General features: G+C 34.7%; 1 long non-coding RNA gene across 1 annotated transcript; it reads right to left on the minus strand.

Annotated features, from left to right (window-relative positions):
• Positions 1-6696: 6696 nt before the first annotated feature.
• LOC111606176 lies at positions 6697-16593 on the minus strand. Its single transcript, XR_002751940.1, has 3 exons — positions 16509-16593; positions 13627-13910; positions 6697-6779 (listed from the first exon to the last, which is right to left on the minus strand). It is a non-coding gene; the product is annotated as an uncharacterized LOC111606176 (long non-coding RNA).
• Between the last annotated feature and the right edge of the window lie 2885 nt (positions 16594-19478).

Raw genomic sequence — 19478 nt, forward strand, 5'->3', positions numbered from 1 at the left:
ACAAGGGGGCGCTGTTGACCACATCTCGCGAGAATACACGTGAGGCGGTACAGTTTAAGAATAATAATAAAAAACGGTAATTTTAAAAATATTCCTGTTGATCAAGTTGATCGGAGGGAAAATATGTATTTTTTTTTAAAAAAGGAACATACGGAAAAGAAAAAATAACATGATAAATAAAATAATATAAAAATATTATTTTCCTTATATTTTCCTCTACATTTGTGATGTAGAGAAAAAAGTATTTGGTATGCAGATTTTAAACAAGATATTTTAATTGGAATAACTCAATCTCTAGAATTGAAAAGAGAGGAATAGAAATACATTTATAAATGGAAATCTAAGTTTGTAAAGGGTGCAAAAAGAAGAAATAACAGATAAAAATTGGCAAAGATTAGAGTAATAGTATAATTAACTTAGAGTTAAAACAAAAATGGCAAACACAATGTGACATACAAGGAAAAGATGGATATTCTTGCTTGAAATAGAGAAATGCAATATTAACAGTAGTTAACACAACAGTTAGCATCCCCCACTGTTTTTCACACGCAGTAAGTTTAGTGTTAACGTAACACCATTAAGTTGTGCTTCGTATCATTCCCTGATATTAAATCAAGTTTGAGGCATACTGTACACCATTAGATCTAATTGCATTAGCAGTTGGTTTTATTACATGTGGTTACTGACTGAGCTGATGATTTCCTTGATTTTAAGGGAGCACATACAATGTTGTGCAGTCGGTATGATCTGAAAATAAATGTTATTGTTTTTTTTATCCATTTGGCAGCCATATTGAATTTTTAAGCTGCGATTGGTAAAAAAATATTTGGCTTCCCATGTTAAGATTCCAGCTAATTGTTCCAATTTATTGGCTATTTCTAAACTTCCTGAAGAGTATATTGCACATCATTAGTCATTAGAAACTTGCTAACTATACAATTGAAACTTTAGAGTTTAGAGTATGTTTCTCTTCACACACTGTACATTGTTGTTGGTGCAATACTTTAGGTCACAGTCCCACGTAGGTTTTCTCAAACTCTTTAGCAATAGACAAAGGTTGTGAAACATTCAATGACTCCCTGGTGCTTGTGATCTAATCAACTTTTACTTCCTAATTTGGCGTCAAAGGTCAAAGAATACTCACAGTCAAATATTTCATAAGTAAAAGGACTCTTCCTCTTTGGTCTTTAATATTTCCTAACTAGTGAAAGCTTTCAAGAATATTAAATTAAGCCAATATTCAGATATCATTTTGTATTTTTAAAATTTGGTATCAAAGTTGGCGAACTTTGCAGTTGATCACTGATTAAATGTTGATCTAAAGGGTAAGAATGGTGGAAAGTTTAAGAGTATTGACTCATCTCACAGTGAGACACGTTGCAGAAATTTACCATATTCATGATGGAAACATGCGGATAAGATTTACTGCATGTGAGAATGTTTCTCTTTCTCATTATCTTCCGATTAAAAACATAAATGCCCGCTCGTTTCCAAACAGTGCAGATATAATGCATTAATTAAGTGTTTTGGGGATATAATTTGCATCAAAACTTTCTGTTATCTGCAATGTTTCTCACTAGTGTTGAGTTTTATCAGGATAAAGTGAATCTTATTCAATAAATCCAACATCTAGAGAAATAAAATGCCTTTTGAAGCCAGTTAAAATATTACAACATGAAGCATCCACCTGTAATTTATGAGAAAAACCATGAAAATAATGTTTTCAGGTTATTTCCTGATGCAGCTGGTTGCTGACTTACATTCCACACACGTAAAAAATTCTCCTTTAAATAACATTCAGTGTGTCAAACAGCAGTGACTGTTCTTCAGTCTATTACAGTAACAAAAAAGACTAAAATACTTCACTGCTCATTCTCTGAGTTTTAACCTCAGTCTATTTTTTCCACGTGTGACAGGAAGTTCGAGTGATTCCACGTTTTTCTTTCTGCACATGCTCCATTCTTTCGTTACAGGTTACAACATCGTCTGCAAACGTTTTCATCCAGCAGGCAGGATTATCAGAAGTTTATGCCTGAATTACTGTAAACAAGATTCCTGAAGTATCCCAACCTCTATGACTCCTGCAGCACACCTCACTACTGTCTCACCGCATCTCCTTCTCTGCCAAATCTTAGACTACGATGCCTTTTAGTGCCTGTGCTACTTTCTCGTGGTTATAGAGCTTTTTTTTATCAAGTTAATTTGTATAGCACATTTCAACAAAACACAAAAATACAAAGTCATCAACAAATGAAACGCTACATTTTGCCAGGCGCCATCATTACACATCACAATGTTGGTTAGTGTTTCATTTATTATGGTGCAAAACAAACTTTTGATTTAAAAAAGCAAACAGCAGCTGGACATTTTCTGATTATTATTTTCATTTATTTTTCTAATTTATTTACAAAGAGGTGATTTTTTTTAAAAATCTTATACTCTATATCTGTATGATGCATTCATGGAGGATCTGTTCTTTTGTGATCATGGGGCAAGAAATAAGTGTTTAATAGTTTTGCATTTCCTTTGTTTTACAAAGAGGAGCAACAACTGCAACATGACTAATAATTTCTGTCTCACGTCACATTTCAGTTTTATTTTGTAACATGGAAAATTACATGCAAATATTAAAAATAAAGGAAGTCTTTAGAAATACTGTAAAAAAGGTAGCACACTGCAAAAATACAACATTTTACCAAGTAACTTTGGTTCAGTTTCTAGAGCAAATATCTTAATACACTTAAAATGAGACAAAACTAACTTACAATAATTTTTCAGCAACATATCTGAGTTTGTTTTAAGTAAATAATTCCTTAATATTGATGAAAAGGTTCTAGTTCTCCTGGCAGATTATTTCATTATAACACAGGAAAAATGTCTTGTAATAAGTTAAATAATCTGCCAATAGAAATAATTTTTTTTACTCCATATTTAGGAATTATTGACTTAAAACAGTTTTCCATATCTTGCAGAAACTTTCATTGTAAGTCAGTTTTGTTTTATTTCAAGTGAACTAAGATGTTTCTACCAGACAGAAGCTTTTGGTAATATTTTGTTCTTGCTGTGTGAAGGAAACCCAAAAAGGTGATTCTATCAAATAATCCTAAACTAAACTTTAGAATTTTAAGAGAGTATAAAAATATCTAAAATATTCAGTTTCTTATTATTGTGTCCTTAAGAGAAATCATGTAGAAAATCTTAACTGACCTAAAACTAGAAACGTTTTGTCTGATTCAAAGTTGGATGGTGATAAAAAAATAAGTTGTGTTTTTAAATATTGTGACTGACTTTAACTGTAATGCTCTTCTTTATGATCTGTGTAGCATTTTCTACCATCAAGCTGCAATGAGCTGATTTACTCCTGACGAACTTTTCCAGATGTGATGAACTAACGGTTGGTTCTTTCTAAACAGCCGTCTGTGAATCAATCATATTTCCCATCCCTAAGAATAAAACCAGACGAGTATTTCGCTAATAAACTAAGACGGTTGTGTGACGCTGAGGGGAATTACGTGGAATATGTCCCAGTTTAGAGTTTATATGACACAAAGGTACGTTAGGGATTCCCTTCAGTCAGTAATCCTCGTAAAACTCGTATCTTTGCCAGAGTATTTAAATTCCTTAAGCTCTTTCAGACTTTTTGCATTAAATCTGCAGACTTCATTGTGTTCATTGCAAAAACTCAAAATCTTACCAAGTTTCATTTGGTCTCATTTCTACAGTAAATATTTTAATACATTTGAGATAAGACAAAACTAACTTATAAATAACTTCTCAGAAACATTATTGATTGTTTGCAGTCAATAATTCAATAATATTGATTTTAAAAAATTGGTTTTGTGTTTTTTACTTGCAGATTATTTCACTAATAAGACATTTTTCCCATGTTACAAGTGAAATAATCTGCCAATGGAATTAGCACTTTTTCATCAATAATAAGGAATTATGGACTTTAAAAAGCTCCTATTTCTTGCCATCTTATTTCAAGTGAAAAGATACTAAACTAAAAGTAATTGTTAAGATTTTGTGTTTTTGCAGTGTAGCCCTTTGAAAAGTTAAATGTCTAAGTGAAACAGTCTGGCTTTGGCCTTGAACAGTTGCACTTTTTTAAGGACTTATTGTAAAAATTCCTGTAAGTTAGTTTTGTCTCATCTAAGTATGTTAAAATTTAACACAATAAAAACACAAAATACCTAATATTTCTTGTTTTGCAGTGTTATATTAGGGTTTTATTAAAGACCAACAGACAGTAGTGCATCATTTGCAGTGGAAAATAAATGATTCAGTCTTCAAAAGCTTTGACTCACTGGAGTTTTCTTAGCTGCACCGACTTCCCCTCAGCTCTGACCTGATTAAATAAAACCTATTTGTTTTCAGCTTCCCCCTAAAACACATTTTACTCCATGAGGGAGACAACTGGCTCACTGCAGAGTATGCTAAAGCTAGATAGCGCTAAAGCTACATAGCGCTAAAGCTAGATAGCGCTGCGGTTAGCCTGAGCTAACCGGACATAATGACCAAAAAAGGAGTTTTCCTTTCCGATGTCACTGCATTTATGCTCAGTGTGAGAGATTCCTACATCATCAACAAAAAAGCTGAGAGGATTAACTGCGTCAATTGTGAATAATCGATTATTGAATTACTAATTTAATAATTGTGAGGAGTCAATCCACTGCAAAAACACAAAGTCTTACCAAGTATTTTTGTTCTAGTTTCAACTTCAAATATCTTAGTTCACTTGAAATAAGACAAAACTAACTCATAAGTAACTTTTCAGCAAGACAATAGGAGCTTGTTTTAAGACAATAATTCCTTAATATTAATGAAAAATTACTTGTACATGGGAAAAATGTCTTGTAATAAGTGAAGTAATAACTGAACTTCTATTATTATTTTTATCAATATTAAAAAACTGCTTGCTCTTTAATATTTATAAAATAAAAGTGCTGGTACCAATGGCAGATTATTTCACTCATAACATGAGAAAAATGTCTTGTTATAAATACAATAATCTACCAGTGGAACTTTTTCTTCAATATTAATGAATTATTTACTTAAAACAAGCTCCATTTTTTGCTGAAATGTTATTAGTTAGTTGTGTTTATTTCCAGTACACTAAGATATTTGTTCTGGAAATTGGACCAGAAATACTTAAGATTTTGTGTTTTGCAGTGTGTAACTTTTAACTTGGCTTAAAAAAACCCAGGAAAATAAACGTTTTCCTGTCGTGTCGTATTTGTCTGACGTGTTGGTGAAGCTCAGAGGTCTCTGCACGTTTCCACGTTGCTCTGCATCCAACCGAACATTCAGACCGACGGTTCCGGGGCGTGTGTCTGCTTACAGCCGCAGTTAGCAGTAATTTCCACCCAACATGTGTCTCATGACCATCCAGCTTCCTATTTTTCTGCTATAAAAGATCGTCCTTCTCTGGTTCCTTCATTGCAGTTTGCAGCCTTGCAGATTTCCTCTCCTCCAGGTTTGCAGCATCATGTCGACTCTTTCTTGCAGCCGCTGGATCTTCCTGCTCAGCCTGGCTGCTCTGATGCTCATCTCAGCGTCTGAAGGTAAAAACTGGATGTTTTCTGTTTTAACTGAAAGAAATATCAGAATCTTCTTACCAGATATATTTACTTAATTTGTTACTTATTATCTTCGTTTCATTTTATGCGTTATTTCACTATAATCGTTTTTTTTACTGATTTTTTAAAAATTAATTTCTCCTTACTTTATTTAATTTGAGTTTTTTTCCAATTGCAATTTTGATGGAAAAGTAAAAGTTTAGAGTATTTATACAAGATCTTCAACAGACAAGTGCAAATATATCAGTTGACTTGAAATAAAACAAAACTAACTTTATGTAACCTTTCAGCAAGATATAGCAGCTTATTTCAAGTAAATAATGCCTTAATATTCATAAAAAACTACTTATTCAACACGCAGATTATTTCAGTTATAATAAAACATTTTCCCATTTTTTAAGTGAAATAATCTGCCAGTGGAACTGGTACTTTTTAAATCAATATTAAGACATTTTTGACTCTAAATAAGCCCCTATATCTTACTGAACAGTTACCTGTCAGCCAGTTTTGTTTTATTTCCAATGTATTAATATATTCGCAGTAACTAGGATCAAAAATACTTGGTAAAATTTTGCAGTGTAGCAGTAAAAGTGCTTAAAATATTAAAAGAATAGCTTTGCAGAAAGAAAATCAGTTGATCTCGGTAATCTGGAGACGCAGGAAGGTCAAATTAGTTTGTATATAAAGAGCCTAAACTATATAAAAATATTTGAACAGTAATTAAACACCGCATATTTAGGGAATCTGAACCTTAAAATGTTAAAAGAATTAAGAGAAAAACCCAAAAGATTATTTAATGTCGCCGTAATTGGAGAGAGGCAGCAGCAGCAGGGAGTTATGGGAGCCGTTACCATGACGACAGACATGTTTACAGTTAAAGCCTGACTGCTGGGTTTCCTCTTGCTGTTTGCTGGTCCAGTGGAGTCCTTCTCCCTCATCGTAAATCTGGACTGCTGCGAGAAGCTGACCAACAGAACCTTCCCCAGAACCAGAGAGTGCTACGAACAGAAACGGCTGGACTGCAAGACGCACGCCTTCAGGTAGGACAGGTGGACGAAACCGACCTCCGTGTTTCTGGTGCTGTGTGTCCTCACTGCTTCTGCTCCGTCTAGAATCAAGAGCCAGAGAGGAACATGGAGGTGCATCGACCCAAACTCTGAGGAACTCCGACAGAAAGTGGCAAGGGTGAGAATCTGAAAACTGACGTCAAAGAAAAACGACAAAATCAAATAAATTACATTATTCTGTGTAAAATAAGAAAAATGATCATTTTTACTTAAAGTTCACGATTGATAGAAAAATTAATTTAGAAAACGAAACAATCTGAAGGTAAGAAATGTACATTTCATGAATCACTCCCATCTCTCCTCTGATGGCATATTGTCTCTGCTTTAAATAAAATAAATCATAAATTATTAGTACTAGAAGATACTTGAAGATTATTTCTCTACAACATGGGAAAAATTACAAGCATCCTGCAAACATATCCATAAACATTTATCACATTTTGGGACGTTTCGACTTTAAGGTATTTTTAAAAGATTTAATATGAAGGATCAAGACAAAGTTGTGCTTAACTGTGAAACAGAAGGAAAATTATATCTGGTTTGCAACATTTCAGTTGTTTGTTTGACAAATTTGGATTTTAAGGAAGAAAAATTAACATTTTAAAACAAAGACCCACTAATTTCCTCCAAACGTTCATATCACTCACAGCTGAAGGGTTGATCAGATGTCATCTTTACAAAAAACTAATTTATCAAACTACAATATTGAGCTAAATGTCTTGAATGTATCCAACTAAACTCTTTTCATTTTTCTGCTCTGCAGGGACAGCTAACCTGCCCTCCTGACATTTCCAGTCCAGAATAAAGATTTACAAAACAAACCAGTGGAGGAGCTTCTCTGAACATCAGTGAATGTTTTTAAAATGTAATTTATTCTATTTATTTATTTGATATGGATTTTTTTCTTAAAATGTGATTTTTTCTGTAAGTTTCAGTAATGGCAGAGCTCTTATTTTTTTAAACCTCAAAGTGAGAAATAAATGTTAAAAGTATTATGTTGTGTTTTTTTTCTTTTCACCAATGAATGTTATAAAAACACAACTGGGTAAGTTTTTAAAGCACACAGCCAAAAAAAACAAAACACTGTTTCAGTGTATTAGCTGATGACATCACAAGAGGCTGACCAACCAGGGTTAGCTTTAATAAACAAACATTAATTCTTATCTTTGAAAGCTCTTTATCTTTTAACCCACCTGGACAAACAGCAACCATCACAAAACGTTCTCTCACTGAAAACACAGCAGAAACTTTTAATCAAATCTACTCTTCTTCCTCACCCTTAAGCTGTAATGATGTAGATAAGTTGGTAAAAGATTTTCAGTCTAAAGTCTCAGATATTATTGATTCAATTGCCCCAATTAAAATGAAGGTTGTGTCTGGTAAAAAGAAATCTCCATGGAGAAATGCACAAACAGTTAGATCTGCAAGACAACTCTGCAGTAGGGCAGAACGAAAATGGCGTAAAACTCAACTCCACGTTCATTGTGACATCTATAAAGAAAGACTACGTAACTATCATTTAACACTAAAACATGCAAGAGAGGCTTTCTTTGCAGATGTCATAAACAAAAACATTAATAATGCTCGAGCTTTATTTGCAACAGTTGGCAGAATCACAAACCCTCCTGTGACGTTACCGCCTGAATTCCAATGTATTGCAACCAGTTTTCCAGCTTCTTTTCAGAGAAAATTCAAAAAATCAGAGGATTAATCTGAACATCCACTGTAAAGTCAGTACCAATGCTGAGCCCAAACAAAACAAATACAGGAAAAATGACCCTATTTCAACTACTTAATTATAAAACCCTACAGGAAATTATAAGTCAATAAGCTCCAGTTCCTGCTGTCTGGATGTCCTAGATCTATAACTCTAGAACATTTCTTTAAGAAAGTCCTGCCTGTTATTGCTGCTGATCTGATCCAAATAGTAAACTCATTGCTCTCATCAGGCGTTTTCCCCCAGGCTCTGAAAACAACAGTAATCAAACCACTTATAAAAAAGAACAATCTGGACAAATCACTAATGCAGAATTACAGGCCGACCTCTGACCTCTGACCTCCCATTCATCAGCAAAGTTATTGAAAAAGCTGTGTGTAAACAATTAACTAGCTTCCTAACTATAACCAACCTCTTTGACTCCTTCCAGTCTGGTTTCCATGGTTACCACAGCACAGAGACTGGCCTAGTCAAAGTGTTCAATGACACCCATATAAATACGGACTGTGGCAGAACCACAGTACTGGTTCTGTTGGACCTCAGTGTTGACCATGATATATTACTGAATCGACTGGAGAGTTGGGTCGGACTCTCTGGTCCAGTGCTTAACTGGTTTGAATCTTACATAAAGAACAGGGATTTCTTTGTTTCAATTGAAAACTTTTCATCAAAGAGGTCAAAGGTCACATGTGGGGTACCCCAAGGTTCAATCCTAGGACCCCTTTTATTCAATATTTATATGCTCCCACTAGCTCAGGTTATAGCAGGAAATAATATTAGCTACCATAACTATGCAGATGACACACAGCTCTACATTACGATGTCACCAGGTGACCTTTGACCCCATCCAATCACTGAACAGATGCTTAGAACAGATAAATGTGTGGATGAGCCAAAACTTTCTCCAGCTGAACAGAAACAAAACTGAAGTTATTATTTTTGGACCTAAAGAGGAACGATCTAGAGTTATGGATCTACAGTTATAGATCTAGAATTATAGATCTAGAGTCAATGCACAGCTTCAGTTATTACAACTGAAAACCAGCGATCAGGCCGAAACCTGGGAGTAGTGATGGACTCTGACCTGAACCTCCAGAGCCACATAAAGACAGTTACAAAGTCGGCCTTCTATCACCTGAAGAACATTTCCAGGATTAAAGGACTAATGTCTCAGCCAGATCTAGAGAAACTCATCCATGCGTTCATCTTCAGTCGTATTGATTATTGCAACAGCGTCTTCACAGGTCTGTCCAACAAATCAATCAAACAGCTGCAGCTGATCCAGAATGCTGCTGCTGGCGTTCTGACTAAAACCAGGAAGATAGAGCACATAACACCAGTTTTAAAGTCCCTCCACTGGCTCCCTGTAGCTCAGAGAATAGACTTTAAAATACTGTTGTTAGTTTATAAATCACTGAACGGCTCAGCACCACAATACATTAAAGATCTGCTGTTGTTGTATCAACCTTCCAGACCTCTCAGGTTCTGGTTCTGGTTCTGCTCTGCATCTCCAGAACCAGAACCAAACGAGGAGAAGCAGCTTTCAGCATCTATGCACCACAAATTTGGAACAAACTTCCAGAAAACTGTAAAACAGCTGAAACACTGACTTCTTTTAAATCTCAACTAAAAACCCACCTGTTTAGAATTGTATTTGAAATGTAATCAATTACAAATTTAATGATGGAACTTGACTTAATGTTGTGTTTTGATTGTTGATTCTATGTTGCATTGTGTTTCTGTGTTTGTAATGATGTAAAGCACTTTGAAATGTCTTGCTGCTGAAATGTGCTATACAAATACAATTTGATTGATTGATTGATTGATTGATTGATTATGGATTTTTATTTTATCAATCAACTCTGTTCCCCAGAGGAAAACAACTTAGAAAAATAAAAATTAAATAGTGAGAATTCAAATTGCAGAAAGTTAATTCTCACATTTTTAAGTCATTTAGATTCAGATGACAGAAACAAGGAGACAATAATCATCTTTAAATTATAAACTTGTGCAAATCTTTTGAAGTTTCCATCTGTGGGGATCTTTGTTGTTTGAGTCGGTTTTGTTTATTTCTGTTTCTTCTTCTGTGTTTAGATCAGCCGTGTTTCTGTTTTACTTTGCTTCAGTCCTTTATTAGTGATTCTACTTTATTATGTTTATTTATTGTGTCCAGTTTTTCTTTCATTCTCTAGATTAATTAAGTGTTTTAGCTGTAGTTCTTCTTCTTCTTTTCTGTGATGGCGGATCAAAAGCAATTTTCAGGTGCATACCGCCACCTACTGTTCATGAGTGTGTAGCAACACAACATTATATCCACTGAACTCAGTTTTTAATTTGGTATTAATCTATAAACATCCAGCATGTTTCCTTCAGTTTCCAGTGAAACTCCATCCTGTCCTTCTGTTTTTATCCCTTTCAGGCTCGTTTGTTTTACGATTCATCAATAATTGATCAATATTTTCTTCCTCCCCACATCTTTCACATTTATCATTATTTTCCCTTCCAATAGACATAAAATGTCAGTTAAATAAATATGACCTGCTCTTAATCTCATCATTCTGTTTCCCTCACTAATATTTTGAATTAATGCTTTTGTACTTTATATAAACTCTTTCCTTTCTTATCTTCATTCCAGCTTTTTTGATATATTTTTACATCTTTACTCTTACTAACTGGTTTCCTTCCCCTTTCCTAAATGAATTGTAATCATTATTACCCTCTAAAGCCCCTTTCAGCTAATTAATCTGCTTTTTCATCTTTAGCTCCAGTTATTCTTTAGTTTAGATTTATTTCCATCTCCCTGAGGGAGGACAAAAAGCTGCTTGCTAACAATAATTAGCTTTGGTTTTAGCTGTTAAGTTGTCAATAAAACATGTTAAATCTTAAATGTACACCTGATAAATGAAAGGAAAAGGGACGCAGTGGTTTGCTACTAATTGTTAACACAACGACAACTGGATAATAAGGTCAGGAAAACGTTTTAATTAAGAAAATTAAATTGTGAGGTTCAGCTGAAACCAGAACATGTAGATGTGATGTTATGGTTCGGTGTTTTTCAGTTCAGTTTAAAACTAAGAAAGCTAACATAAACACCAACCCCGGCAGAGTGGCAGCTAATCTACCGCAGCGACAGGGGCGGAGCTACAGGGGCAGGGACGGCCCGGGCCTGCAGGGGCCCGGATCGGGACAGGACTTCAGGGATCCAAGCTCTGTCCCACCTGAGGAGAGCCGGAGCAGGCGGCTCTACTCTCCTGATAAAACCCAGATGAGATCAGTGTTTGTGTTTAGTGATGAATCTGTTTTACCGTCATATCAAAGCATTTTAGTCACATTTAAATCCATACTTTGACTGGACCAACCATCCCTGTGTTGGTAGTGAGCCATCAGAAGTGAACTTGATGACGTGCTGTGAATGTTTTCCCTCAGTTGTGCTGATCATTAGGAGGTCATGGCGCCGTAACGAGCTGATTCACATCTGCCAAACTATTTCAGATAACATGACAAAACAGCAGCTCAGTGTTTGTGGTGGTCATCTAGGAAACAGGAAGGGAATCACCAACATTTCTGAGTTATTTCCTTCCACTCAGAAGAAAAAAACGCTCCAGAAATAAAACACGCCACATATTTTTAGCCTCCACTGCTAATAAACTCACTGAGACGGTTTTAGACGTGTGACTGAGGGGAAATACTTTATGCAAATATGTGGCTCAGAAATAATCAGAATTTTTTCTGAGTGATGAAACCAGTTGAGCTTAAGACACTTTTAAATCCCAGATGTACAAATATTCTTCCGTCAGTCAAGCTAAGAAACAAGAAAAACACAATATTGATATGAAAGCTGATGAAATGTGTTCTGGTTCAGCAGAAAATATTAAAAATCATTTGGAAAAGTTTTTTTTGGAACTTAAACCATCAAGAATTAAACACTAGAGTGACTGAAACTTCAGCATTGTGTTATTTAGCAAAAACACAAAATATTACAGTACAATATCACCGTGTTTGTTGGTCTAGTTTCTAGTCTTTAACTTATAAAATGGGGAAAAAGTCTTTTAGTACTTAGAACTTTTCTAAATCCATATCGGTGAATTATTTACTTAAAAAAGCTCCTACATCTTGGTGAAAAGTGACTTTTAAGTTAGTTTTCTTTTTAAGAGTACTGAGATATTTACACTAGAAGACCAAAATACTTGGTAATAGTTTGTTTTTACAGTGTAGTTTCTATATTATTTCACTTACAACATGGGAAAAACATCTTGTTTATACTGTCAATAGTATAAACATTAATTATTTACTTATGTTGTAAAATAGTTTTGTCTTATTTTCAGACATTTGCAGTAAAAACTAGACTAAATAGATGTGGTAAGATTTTGTTTTTTGGAGTATATCATTATAAAAATATCAGATTTTGAGTGGAAAAAGTGCTAAAAATATTGAAAGAAAATCTTCTCAGAAAGATAATTAACTGATCCCAGTAATCTGAGGACCAGGAATGTAAAATTTTATACCCATAACTATAAAAAATAATATTTAATACATCTTCCATCATGACTTTTTTAAACTGAGTAATTGCCCTCCATATATTTAGTGAATCTGAACCTTAAAATGTTAAAATAAATGGACAGAAAACCCAGAATAAAGGCAGAAAACATTTTACAAGCAGATTAAGCTGAAAACCATCATCCTCTCTGTTTATGTTCAGTTCCAGGTTTATGTTAATTAAACTCCATCAGATGCTTTTTAGATCAAACTTTCAAACAAAAGCAAAACTTAACAGCCGTGACATTTTGTTTTTTTTACCCCTCCAGGGGGTCTTTTGTGGCTCTAGTGTCCCTTATATGACAGCAGGCTGACAGGAAACAGGGAAGGAGAGGGGGGAAGACATGCGGCAAATGTCATCAGGTCTGGGAGTCGAACCCGCGACGGCCGCGTCGAGGACTCAAGGCCTCCAAATACGGGTCACGCTAACCGCTACGCCACCACGGCACGCCCCAACAGCCGTGACATTTGCATCATTGCTCAGAACCAGTTGCTGTACCACAACAAATTTAAATATCTGTTTCCTTTCGTTAATGTAGCTGCAGTCTGAACCAGTCATGATGTCACAAAATGATTTTATTCTTGTGGTTTGAGCCAATCAGCTCTGCTGCATCAAACCATAATCATATATGGACATAGCATGGAGGGTGTGGGGTCTTTTCGGTGTGTGTAGGGGTGTGTGTGTGTGTGTGTGTGTGTGTGTGTGTGTGCTCATCTCTGCTCTTACTCGTTGTTTCCACTGCAGACGTGTCCAATGACAACACAGCTTCCTATTTTTATGCTATAAAAGATCGTCCTTCTCTGGTTCCTCCATCGCAGCTCCAGAGTTTGCAGCTTGCAGACTTCCAGACTTGCAGCCTTCCAGACTTCCAGACTTGCAGCCTTCCAGACTTCCAGACTTGCAGCCTTCCAGATTTCCTCTCCTCCAGGTTTTCAGCATCATGTCGACTCTTTCTTGCAGCCGCTGGATCTTTCTGTTCAGCCTGGCTGCTCTGATGCTCCTCTCAGCATCTGCAGGTAAAAAATACCCAAAATATTCATAAAGTTTCCTCTTTTGTGTTAAACTTTCTTTAATTTATGAGTTAATAATTTGATCTGGATGAAATCTGTATGAAAAATGATTGATAAACATCAAAAGGTCGTTAACCTTTAATGAGAAAACTGATTGAAAATTAGTATTTAGGTGAATTATAATTTCTAATACTGTTATTTTGGTTAGTGTGAATTAAAATACTTAAACTTTGTTCAGGTAATTTAAAAAAAATTGTTTTATTTTTTAAAATTCTTTTATTATTTTGTTTAGAATAAAAAAACATTTGTATTTTGCTTAGTATGACTTAAAATAAATTTAATTTTGCTCAGGTAATTAATTTTTTTTCTTTTTAAGTTTTTTAAATAATTTCTTATTTTTGTTTCATAATTCTTTCCTATTTCTGTCAATTTAACCCTCTATGGCATGGCGTTGCCCTCAGGCAACAAACCACATAGCTGTACCTCACATTGCTCCTTTATTTTATTTTTTGGGGGGCATGATTTTTGACATATTTTTGTCCGAAAAATAGTTCTTTTATGAATATAGTTTTTGTTTGATTTGTATTTCATTTCTCATAATCAGTGTAGACAATCTTGGTGTTCTAGACCAATGTTACCCTGAGGCAACAAACCCAAATCTGGTTCCAGGAGGTGTCAGAGTCCGATTTTATGATTGACATGTAATTAGGGACCACCAAGCTCCCAAAGAATGCAGGAAAATATTTCTTCCCCACAAAAATAAAAAGTCATGCCATAGAGGGTTAATTTACCTTTAAATTAAATCAAATTTTTAACTTGCTGGTTAAAAATTTGTGTTTTTTATACAAAAAAAAAAAAAAGAAAATGCAGGATTGTAAATCTAAACTGAATTATTTCATATCATTTCTTGTTATTTAAGAAAAAAGAAAAATCAAGCGAATATTTTACGAGCAGTTTCGGTTCGGACATTGACTCAGGAAAACTGCTCCAGCTGCAGATGTTTCATTTTTCAAGTGTTTTAATTTAGAAAAGTGATTTTGTGACGATTAATTCCTGTCTGTGTGTGTTGGATGCTGCAGGCGGCCCGCCGTTCCAGGCTCTGCCCTGCTGGGAGGTCTGCATGTTCCCTCGGAAACAAAACATAAAGACCTGCTTTGAACAGAAGCCGCGCCATGACTGCCCCTTCAACAACTTCGTGTAAGCAGGACGGGATTTTAGTTCTGGTTCTGGTTTTAAACCCGTTGTAATATGACTGATTTTATCCGCCTTGTTTCTGTTTTTAGGGTTGAAAAGGAGGATGGCAGAAAGTTTTGCATTGAAGGACACACACGGTGGATCAAAAAGATGATTTCAGATGTAAGTTCAGGTGTTTTAAGCTTCATCATGTCCTGATTAATTTACATGATGAAGAACATTAAGAATTTATATCAAAGCATAAAAATTATGACTGATATGACAAATTATAATGGTTTATTTAAAGGTTTGTAGGTAAAGATGTCACGTTAACATTATTCAGTGAAAAGGAACTAAATATTTAACATTTACTCAAATAATCTCAAATGATGATGTAATATGTAAGATTAAAGTTTAATTTTCTTTCTTTTCAACACGTAGGAGGTTTAGATTTTAACTAAATGACCCACAGCCAAAAATATTAAGCTTTTATACTAACACTACATACTACTTTCTACAGAATTGCACCATGAGTTTGGTTCTGACAATGTGCATTGTTTTCAAAATGTGCAAAAAAGAACAAAAATATCATAATATTTTTAAAAAAAAAAGAGTTATTTGGCCATATTTTACGGTAGAATCATCAAATCTCGAATGGATCAGGAAATATTGGACTTCACCTGATTGAAATAATATTTTAAAAAGTTTCACCATTTTTTACGTGATCGTTTAAAACTTAAAACTGGGGATTTGTGTCTTGATTTTATCCGGAGATCTGAAACGTTTTACATTTAATCTCATTTAATGCTCACACCAAAATCTCCACCTTTACAACTTTTACATCAAAATGTAGGTAATTTTATCTACTTTCACCTGAAATGTCCCTTATATTTGTATCACTTACATTTTTCTGTTAAATCACGCCGGAGCGCCGAGGGTGGACACTTTCCCTCTGGTTCCCTCCATCAGATTTCAGCTCAGTTTTTCTCTTGGCGCAGGAGTAAAGTTTCTCTTTAACCCGTTTGAAACATTTAAACCTTCACACACATCTCCACCAGAAGCTTCTGCCTCTAAATATTCAGTTATTTTCAACCGGGGTTTGTTTGTTTGAACCTGTGATGCCTCTTCCTCCTTCCCCTTAGCGACGCAGAAATCACCATGGCAACCGGTGATTTGGCATTTTCTCCTCGCAGTTTCTTGTGTTAGATCACGTAGCAAGCTACGCTGCAGAAAACCGGCCCACAGTTGAGTAACGTGGGTCTGACTAACGGAGGGAAGTGTCGGGTTTTGGGTGTTGGCTGCATCGGCGCAAAATAAAATATCTTCAAAAGAGTTTTAGTTTGAGCTAAGAAGCCACTGAAGAGAAAAAATCTCATTAAAATGGCAGATTGTGTTTGGTTTTTTAGTGCTGCAATGACTTCTTACCCATTTCTTCTTCTTGTTGTTGTTTTTCTCCTTGCAGGGAAACTTGCACTGTCCTCCCGACATCTCCGGTCCTTTATAAGTCCTGGCATCTGAAGACGTTTGAAAAGCAAAGGAGATTTTCTGAGCTTTTCCACTCAAATACTTCTGGTCAATTTCATTTCATGAGTGTATTTTTAATTTAAATGTGACTTATTTTGGGTTTATTTAAAGAAAAAAAGTATATTTTTGTCTAAATTTGTAATAAGCTAAAAGAATTGTCTATGGTCGTTATTTTTTTTAACCTTAAATAAAACTGGATTATTTTTAACCCAATGGTGTATTTCCTTCACTGATAAAGATACAATGATAATAAAATCATTTGGGACATGAAATGTAGTTTTTCAGTGCAGGGTTTACAAAAATAAGAGGCTTTCAAACTGAGCTTGAAAAGAGAAACTGCCGTTTGAGTTCAGGCAGACACAAAATAAACAAAACAAAAACTATTTACAGAAAATAGAAAACCATAAATGAATCCAACGCAAACTGAAAAACAAAGAACAAGTTCTGGTTGCTACATCAAACCCAACTCACCCCGTTCCAGTCCAGTCAAGTTGTAAAGACGAGGAGGGATATGCTAGTTACTGTGCTCAGTGAGAAGCTAACTACTGTTAGCATAACAAGCTAGTAGCATTGAAACATGTTCACTATCAGAGGTTTTAAACATTTAATTAAGAAGCTAACTACTGTTAGCATAACAAGCTAGTAGCATTGAAACATGTTCACTATCAGAGGTTTTAAACATTTAATTAAGAAGCTAACTACTGTTAGCATAACAAGCTAGTAGCATTGAAACATGTTCGCTATCAGAGGTTTTAAACATTTAATTAAGAAGCTAACTACTGTTAGCATAACAAGCTAGTAGCACTGAAACATGTTCACTATCAGAGGTTTTAAACATTTAATTAAGAAGCTAACTACTGTTAGCATAACAAGCTAGTAGCATTGAAACATGTTCACTATCAGAGGTTTTAAACATTTAATTAAGAAGCTAACTACTGTTAGCATAACAAGCTAGTAGCATTGAAACATGTTCGCTATCAGAGGTTTTAAACATTTAATTAAGAAGCTAACTACTGTTAGCATAACAAGCTAGTAGCACTGAAACATGTTCACTATCAGAGGTTTTAAACATTTAATTAAGAAGCTAACTACTGTTAGCATAACAAGCTAGTAGCATTGAAACATGTTCGCTATCAGAGGTTTTAAACATTTAATTAAGAAGCTAACTACTGTTAGCATAACAAGCTAGTAGCACTGAAACATGTTCACTATCAGAGGTTTTAAACATTTAATTAGACACAAACAGGAGTGAATAAACAGATTATTGCTACAGTTTGAGAAAGTGGCAGCCATTTTGGATTTTTAGGTGAGAGACGTCCTACTTTTCCCATTTAGCTTGTGTTACACTGCAAAAATGCAAAATCTTACCAAAACTTGTGTCTAATTTCTAGTACGAATGTTTTATTACACTTGAATTAAGACAAAAATAAACTAAATGTAACTTTTCAGAAAGATAAATGAGCTTGTCAGTAATTCTTGAACATATATCAAACAGTACTAGTTCAGATTTTCCACTAAAGTAAAAAAAAAATCTGCCGATGGACCAAATGCTTTTCCTAAATTTGTATTCAAGAATTATTGATCTAAAAGCTGAAATATGTTGCTAAAAAGTTATTTTCAAGTTATCTTCAGCTTGTTTGAAGCGTACTAAGATATTTGCCTTACAAACGAGACAAAAATATGTACAACTTTTATTTTTGCAGGGCCTTTTTCCAGCTTGATGTCTCATTAAAAAAGGAAATGTACAATTAAACTGCACCCTCTAACCAAACATGTTATAAGGTGTCCTAACATAGGAAATCCCCTCAGACCCCCTTATTTCCTATTTTCTTGGTCCGTCTGAAAACGAAATCACAAAAAATGTCTTTAAATTAATAATTTTGCTTAAACGGAGCTTTAAAAATTGAAGCATTGTTTGTTTAACTCGGCTGTTTAACTTGTCCAGTTGTGGTTTTTGCTTCAGTTAAAGGAAAACTTCATCATATTGTGTTTGTGTGGGGACATGTGTTAGTTATTGCTGCTTTATTTAGAGTTTTCTGTTCTGTACCACCTCATGTTTCATTTCCATGGAAGAAAAAAAAAGATTTTGATCTGATAACTTGTTATCTGCAACACTATTTAAATGCCTGTTAGTGACGCAGCAGATCTAAGATTGTTGCGGCTGTTTCAACGCTGTGGTGTGTGACTGTGTGGTTTCCTTATCAGCCAACTTCTACCATCTCTCTGCATACAAACTCATTACTTTTCTTCTGTAGTCATCATCACCCAACACTACAGTTCCTGTTTTTTGCTTCATGCTCACTAATTTAACGTAAACTTCAGCAGAAGCTGCATTTAGCAGATTATCAGCAGAAATTAATTTGGTTAACTGGAGAGCGAAACATCTTTCACTGTAACATTTTATTTTAACTTTTATTTTTAGGGCCTCCTCACTCTGCACTCCTTGGTTATTGATTAAAGTTTGAGTTTGTTTTACTTTTTGGTGTCTTTTCATCCACAGATGGCAAATCATTGAGAATTAAAGAGTTGATCATAAATCCAAACTGAAACTGTTCAAACAGATCAAGTCAGATTCTAGTATTAAAGGGAAACATCGTTTTTATTTTCTTATTGGAAATAAAGTTCAGCTGTCATTGTGTTACATTTCTTTGACCTAGGTGACCTATAAAGCTTCTTTGAACAGGTTAGAATGGGTCTATGGCTTCTACAAAACATTTTCGTTACATTTCTTAGATAATGAGATTCTAGTTTATTTTCAGCTCCTTTCAGAATAAAATGTTTTAGGGCCTCCTGTTTCTTTAAATCCAAATAAGCTGCTGCTGGCCACAACCCCAACTCAACGTTCACATTCGTTCGTATGTGAAAATGGCT

The sequence above is a fragment of the Xiphophorus maculatus genome, chromosome 21 (assembly GCF_002775205.1).
Source record: "Xiphophorus maculatus strain JP 163 A chromosome 21, X_maculatus-5.0-male, whole genome shotgun sequence".
NCBI classification, from domain to species: Eukaryota; Metazoa; Chordata; class Actinopteri; order Cyprinodontiformes; family Poeciliidae; genus Xiphophorus; species Xiphophorus maculatus.